Source organism: Lutjanus erythropterus, chromosome 12 (genome assembly GCF_056507025.1).
Source record: "Lutjanus erythropterus isolate fLutEry1 chromosome 12, fLutEry1.hap2, whole genome shotgun sequence".
NCBI classification, from domain to species: Eukaryota; Metazoa; Chordata; class Actinopteri; order Lutjaniformes; family Lutjanidae; genus Lutjanus; species Lutjanus erythropterus.
Window position 1 is genome coordinate 37,719,882 of NC_139328.1, and position 6,642 is coordinate 37,726,523.

The 6,642-nt window shown below is 39.9% G+C and overlaps 1 pseudogene; it reads left to right on the forward strand.

The window, feature by feature from the left end:
- The first annotated feature begins 1,891 nt into the window (after positions 1-1,891).
- Positions 1,892-6,207, forward strand: LOC146318445 (uncharacterized; annotated as a pseudogene).
- Positions 6,208-6,642: the final 435 nt, after the last annotated feature.

Here is a 6,642-nt window from a genome sequence, read left to right on the forward strand (position 1 = left end):
CTTTTGATTATCAGTAGTGTAGTGGTAAAATATATGCTGAACTATATTCTATTCCTTATAGTCAGTTCTCAGTTCTCATGATTTGTCAGACACCAATTGGTTAGTTGTCCTTGAACACGCAGCTGCTTCTCCGGAAGAACAACACCTGATATCACGAGCACATCCTGACTGTTTTGATAAGCACTTCATAATCATCCTCTCTCAATCCTTCTTTGTTTTCCTTATTCCATAAGACAAAGGTACATTTGTGATTCTTTGTCAGTTCCTTTTACACTCTGTGTGACTGTGTACTGATCCTTTGCAAAGCTCCATTAAAACACCACAAAGACAATCTTGGTCTGGTCTGGTTATTTTCAGATAATGTACTAATGACTCTGATTTCTGATTATCTTGTGAAAAAAAAAAACAATAAAAAAAGGTTGAGAGAATTTAACAAAAACAGCAATGCATTGAAATCAATTATATTCTTTTGAGCATACTAATCCTGTTCAGTTCTGATACTTTCATATTGGATTGTGGAAATTAGTTGCGGAGAAAACGTCTAACTTTCTTCTATCTTCTAATTTTTTTTGTCGTTATTCTTTAATTTACCAAAAATGAGTGCTTTTAACAGCAAAAATCAAATCAACTAAATAAAAATAAATAAATAAACAGGATAATGTGGATTCATCTGCTCCAAACATAATTTCATTACATGAAAGTGAACTATGGTGATCCATTTGTGAAACAGATAAATTTTGGGGTGACTGAATGTAACTTTCCAAGCACAGAAAGGGTCAGTATAAGACAACTGAACAAACTGAAGAATTGTATGAGACAAAAAAAAAAAAAATACTGAACATAAGAAAGGTAAGAGTAAGTTCACAGCAGATTGGAGAGCATGTAGTTTATGGAAGAACAAAGCACAAAGGAGGGACAGAAAAATACAGGCAGGGACAGACAAAAACTCATCTGTGTCTCAGTGTGTCAAAGATGCAGGATTCCAACCTCGACTGTGTGCCGCCGCCGAGGAGACGCCGTAACACCAACGGTTCGACCACAGCCAGGGGCACCACCATCATAAAATACTGACCTCCCCTCATCTACTGGCCTCCCTCCATCTCCTGTTCCCCTCATCTAATCTGATACATCTGATCTACAACAACTTCTGAATGGGGAAACAACAGCAAAAGGTCAACAGGGCGACCTTGCCTCTCCTTCCCACACCAAGTCTGGTCTGAAGTTCAGAAAATCTTCAAATCCATTTATCTCCCTATCACCAGTGAGATCCAACATGGGGAAAATGTACACAAAGCTCTGAATCTCCCTGTGATGGAGACAGCAGAGGCTGATGGACATCCCATCTTGATCCGCAGACCATGGACTACGGAGGACATTAAACTCACCTCCCATCACCATCAGATGGAGGTGTAAAGTTTGCTGCTGAACTGACTGTGTTTTGACATTTCACAAATGGTGAAACAGACATGTGTAACATGGGACAAAAGGACACGCTGTGCTACTGAAAAATCCTCAAAGAGAGAGAGAAAGAAAAAAAGGAGAAAGATCTAAATATGGCAACACTATGTTCCAAGGACGTTCTGTGGAGGTCTACGTACAGCTGATCCAGATGTTTGTTTCCATTGTGGCAAAAGAGGACATTGAGCCAAACACTGCCCAAAGACTGATCCAACTCAAAAGATGATTGACTCGCGGCGGCGGCTCAGGAGGAGGAGGAATCAGCATATTTAACTTTGGCCTCACTGACGCACGATGAGAAACAGCCTACACATCAGACTGGTGATTGCACGCACACACACACATACATTGATTGATGATGCCACAGCTCAATTAGAAAAGAAGCGAGAAACAGCAAATACACAAACAATAGGCCCTTACGCTCAATATTCAGTTGATGTCTATGCAAATATGCCCACACACACATTCTTTGTACATGGCAAAAGTGTAACATTCCTTGTTGATTCTGGTGCAACACACTCAGTTATTAAAGCTGACACTTTTCCAACATCTCCAGAGATGAGCGGAAGATACGTGAGATCTATAGGGGCATCAGGTGACTCAGTTCTGGAGAAATACACAACTCCACTATCATGTAGTGATAATGTTACAGGCAAATTTAAACACTCATTTTTGCTGTCAAATTGTTGCCTGATAAACTTGATGGGGAGAGATGTAATGTGTATTTTGGGTATTTGTCTTATTTTCACACCAGAAGGGATCATTGTTGCTCAAAGAAGTGAACTGGGTCTCTCTGACAATCACATATTTGTGACATATAGCCCTGACACACTGCCTTATGTGTATGAATGGAAGCTCTGCACATCAGCTGTGACTCCTGTAACTACTGCTCTCATTGACAAAGCACACACACTCACACAAAACACAGAGACAGACTACATGAAATCACATGACTTACACTGCACTGCACACACACGAAGGGAAAGATGCAGAGTTTGAAAAATGATGGTTCAGAGAAGTTCGTCTGAGAGAAAAGCTAACGTTAAGTTGTATGTTTTGGAACAAACATAGATGTGCTGTCTCAGTAATTTTACCAAACCTGACAAAACCAAAGCAGAACGATGAATTTTCACCATATTTCTCTTTCAGTGATTCAGATTCCAACTTTCTGTTTGACATTCCTGGTTCATATCCACACTTGTCACTTGCCAAACACAAGAAGGAAAGATGGCAAGATTTGGGTCCGTGGGTAAAAGAATGTGTCAGTGCAGAATCATGGGAGTCAACATCTGACCCATATATTCAATATAATTCTATCTTGACGGTTTAACGACAAAAATGCACCTTTGTTGTTCACACACTCAGATCTGTTCAACTGGTACCAGACACACAACACATATCTGCCTATTTACATAAAACATGTGACATCACAAACAACCCAGCCTTACAGGAAGTCCCTAAGACTCTGTGGGCCCAAGGCAAACATGATATTGGTCTAATCAAAGGCATGCAACCAATTGTGATAACACCAAAATCTGATTTCAGGCCCTGTCAGCCACAATATCCACTCAAGACAGAGGCCGTCGACGGGATTACACCAGTTTTTAACGCTTTATTAAAGGTAGGTGTAATTATTCCCTGTGAAAATTCTCCTGTGCGCACGCCAATTTTCCCGGTAAAAAATCAGGGATGAAAATCAACCAGAAGAATGGCATTTCGTGCAAGACTTGCAAAGCGTAAACGATGCTGTCCAACAACGAGCTCCAAATGTTCCTAATCCATATACCATTCTTTCTCAAGTGCCACCAGGAAGTAAATAGTTTTCAGTAGTTGATTTGGCAAACGCATTTTTCAGTGTTCCGGTTCATCCAGACAGTCAGTTTTGGTTTTCATTTTCTTTCAATGACAAAAACTACACATTCACACGATTATGCCAAGGTTTTTGTGAATCACCTACCATTTACAACGATGCACTGAAAGAAAGTTTGAGCTCATTACAACTATCACCAAGTGCACTACTACAGTATGTTGATGATTTGATGATTTGCGCTCCAACTCACTCTCAATGTGAAAAAGACACAGTGACACTGTTGAAACATTTGGCTAAAGAAGGTCATAAAGCTAGCTTGTCAAAACTGCAGTTTGTCCAACAAGTGACATTTTTGGGTCATGTGATCACATCTGAGGGCAAATCCCTCTCCCAAAAAAGAGTAAAAGCATTTCAAAACATTTTCAAAACCAATCACAAAGAAACAAGTCATGTCTTTCCAAGGAATGTGCTCCTATTGCAGATCCTTCATTCCCAGTTATGCTGTCCTCGAGGCGCCCCTAAGCGCAATCGCACACGGGTGAGGCCTACAAGCACATAGTAAAGTGACATGGACTGCTGCTGCAGGATAAACATTTGTTGACTTAAAACTTGTCCTTCTGAAGACTCTGACGACTCCAACTCTTGGATTACCAGATCCAAACCGACCTTTTACTCAGACTGTAGACAAAGAGTGTTCAGTGTTACTCCAGGACCACAGAGACAGACAGAGACCTGTAGCCTACTTTTCAGCTAAACTTGATGCTTTAGCTACAGGAACTCCTACTTTTAAGGTGACTGTAAACTAAGTCTGATCGTATCACATGTTGTTTCATTGATTTTGCTTTAGCAGAAAACATCTTATCTTTCAGCAGCAAGATGGCTCCTTTATAACACTGTTCTATTTGAAATGCACTGTGTTTTTTTTCACTGTGAAGAGATACAATGTTCTTAACCCTGCAAATCTTTTCCCCGCAGAAGGTGATGGAGGAGAACACAACTATTTTCTTACAATAACTGAAGTTTGTTCCCCAAGACCAGATTTGCAAGAAACACCATTGCAAAATCCAGATTTTGAACTGTTTGTTGATGGCTCAGCATCATGCAACCCTGACACAGGAAAAAATAAATCTAATCGGTTTCGCTGTGGTAACCAGGGGTGGAAGTAACTAATTACAAATACTCAAATTGCTGTGATTAAGTAGTTTTTTGGGGGGTAATTGTGCTTTAATGAGTAGATTTTCAAGTCTGTACTTTTACTTGTGCTTAAGTATTAATTTCACCATGTAATTTGCTTAGTTACTTTCAAAATGACAGTTGAGTACTGAGTACTATTTGAATTAATTGAATTTAATTAATATCCAAACCTTTCATCTGCATTTCTGTAGCCAATTAGGTGATCTGATCACAGACAAGCCAATGAAAAGACAAACAACTGAAAAACAAAACAAAATGGTGTGGCAGCAACGGTTAAGGGTGTTAATGATTAATCATTAGTCATTTAATTGCCATTTAGAATTTACCCAATTAGAAATGTATTCATTGATGATTAATCAATAATCATGGAAGTAACTAAACCTCATTTGATATTGTTTTGTCTGTGTGTTGAATAAGGAAACTTAAACTTTGACTTAAAAAGAAAAAAAAAGAAAATTAGGAAAATAAATGGTGTTATGAATCTTACAAATTATTAATGATTAATCAGTTAAAGCTTTCAACTATTGGTTCTGGAAAATGCACAAAATTTGCAACCCTAGTTTGGAGAGGTGACAGTGACATCAGTGGTTGAAAGTAACTAATACACTAGTAGTTTTTCGGACAAATACTATGTACTTTTACTTGTAATTGAGTAATGTTTTAGCAGTCTAACAGTACTTGTACTTGAATACAGATTTTTAGTACCCTTTCCACCATTGGTGGTAACTGCACATGATACACTCACTGCCAAATCACTTCTTGCTTCACTGTCTGCACAAGCAGCAGAGCTCACAGCTCTCATAAGCATGTAATCTAGCAACAGACAAAACAGTGAATATCTATACAGACAGTAGATATGTTTTTGGCTTTATGCATGATTTTGGTACAGTTTGAAAACAGAGAAATTTTCAAATATCATCTGGTGCACATATAGCACATCACACTCTTGTTTTACAACTGCTGGATGCTGTTCTGCTCCCAAAACAGGTTGCTGTGTGTAAATGTCATGCTCACACTAACAATGACCAAGTTTCACAGGAGAACACCAGAGGAGAAGCAGCTGCCAAGAATGAACTATGTCTGAATTTCTTTCTGTATGATAACCCTAACACACCCTCCACTCCTACAGCTGTTTTATCTAACATTCACAAGCAGGTGAAGGAAGCGCTACCAGCTCCAGCCACAGGACCTCTTCATGACCTGCAGCCTGGTGACTGGGTAGTGGTGAGAGACCTGAGACAAAAGACCTGGTGCTCGAAGCAATGGATGGGTCCATTCCAGGTGCTGCTGACCACACAGACGGCAGTAAAGTTTGCCGAAAGAGTCACCTGGATCCATGCCAGCCACTGCAAAAGGGTCCCACCTCCGCCAGAGGCACCTATAACACGCGTCATCACATCGCGAGGAAGAGAAGTAGAGGTGACAGTATTGGCATACTGTCCAACAATTTCCAGCAAAGTGGCGTGCTGAGTGAATCTCAGTGTCACCATCATGGGACCAGCGATGGAACCCGAACGACAACCATGGCACCCCCTCAGACACCCTGGATGGTGTGGCCTGCGAGATGCCACAGTTACATGCTCCTGATTGGCTCCCACCATACGATGCTGACGACATCCCTGATCATGCTGACAACCTGGATTTTGTCATTGTGGCGTAAACACATATTTTTTCTGCCTATGTTGCTTGCACTTATCATATAGGATGCTTCCATCCACAAAAACAACATCTTGCCTTCTTCAGGAGTGATAAGTAATTAAATCGTCATTGAGGTAACATTACTGATGTTTTTTTTGTTTTTTCTCTTTTTCTCTTTCCTTCACTCTCTCATGCTTTCTTATTATGTAACCATATGTAGGGTTTGTTATTAAAGGTGCAGGTGTGATTTTTTATGTGTATATGTATATAATCTTTTGTAATCTTCCTTGACATGAGTGATCACGTATGATCAAAAGGGGGGATTGTAGTGGTAAAATATATGCTGAACTATATTCTATTCCTTATAGTCAGTTCTCACTTCTCATGATTTGTCAGACACCAATTGGTTAGTTGTCCTTGAACACGCAGCTGCTTCTCCGGAAGAACAACACCTGATATCACGAGCACATCCTGACTGTTTTGATAAGCACTTCATAATCATCCTCTCTCAATCCTTCTTTGTTTTCCTTATTCCATAAGAC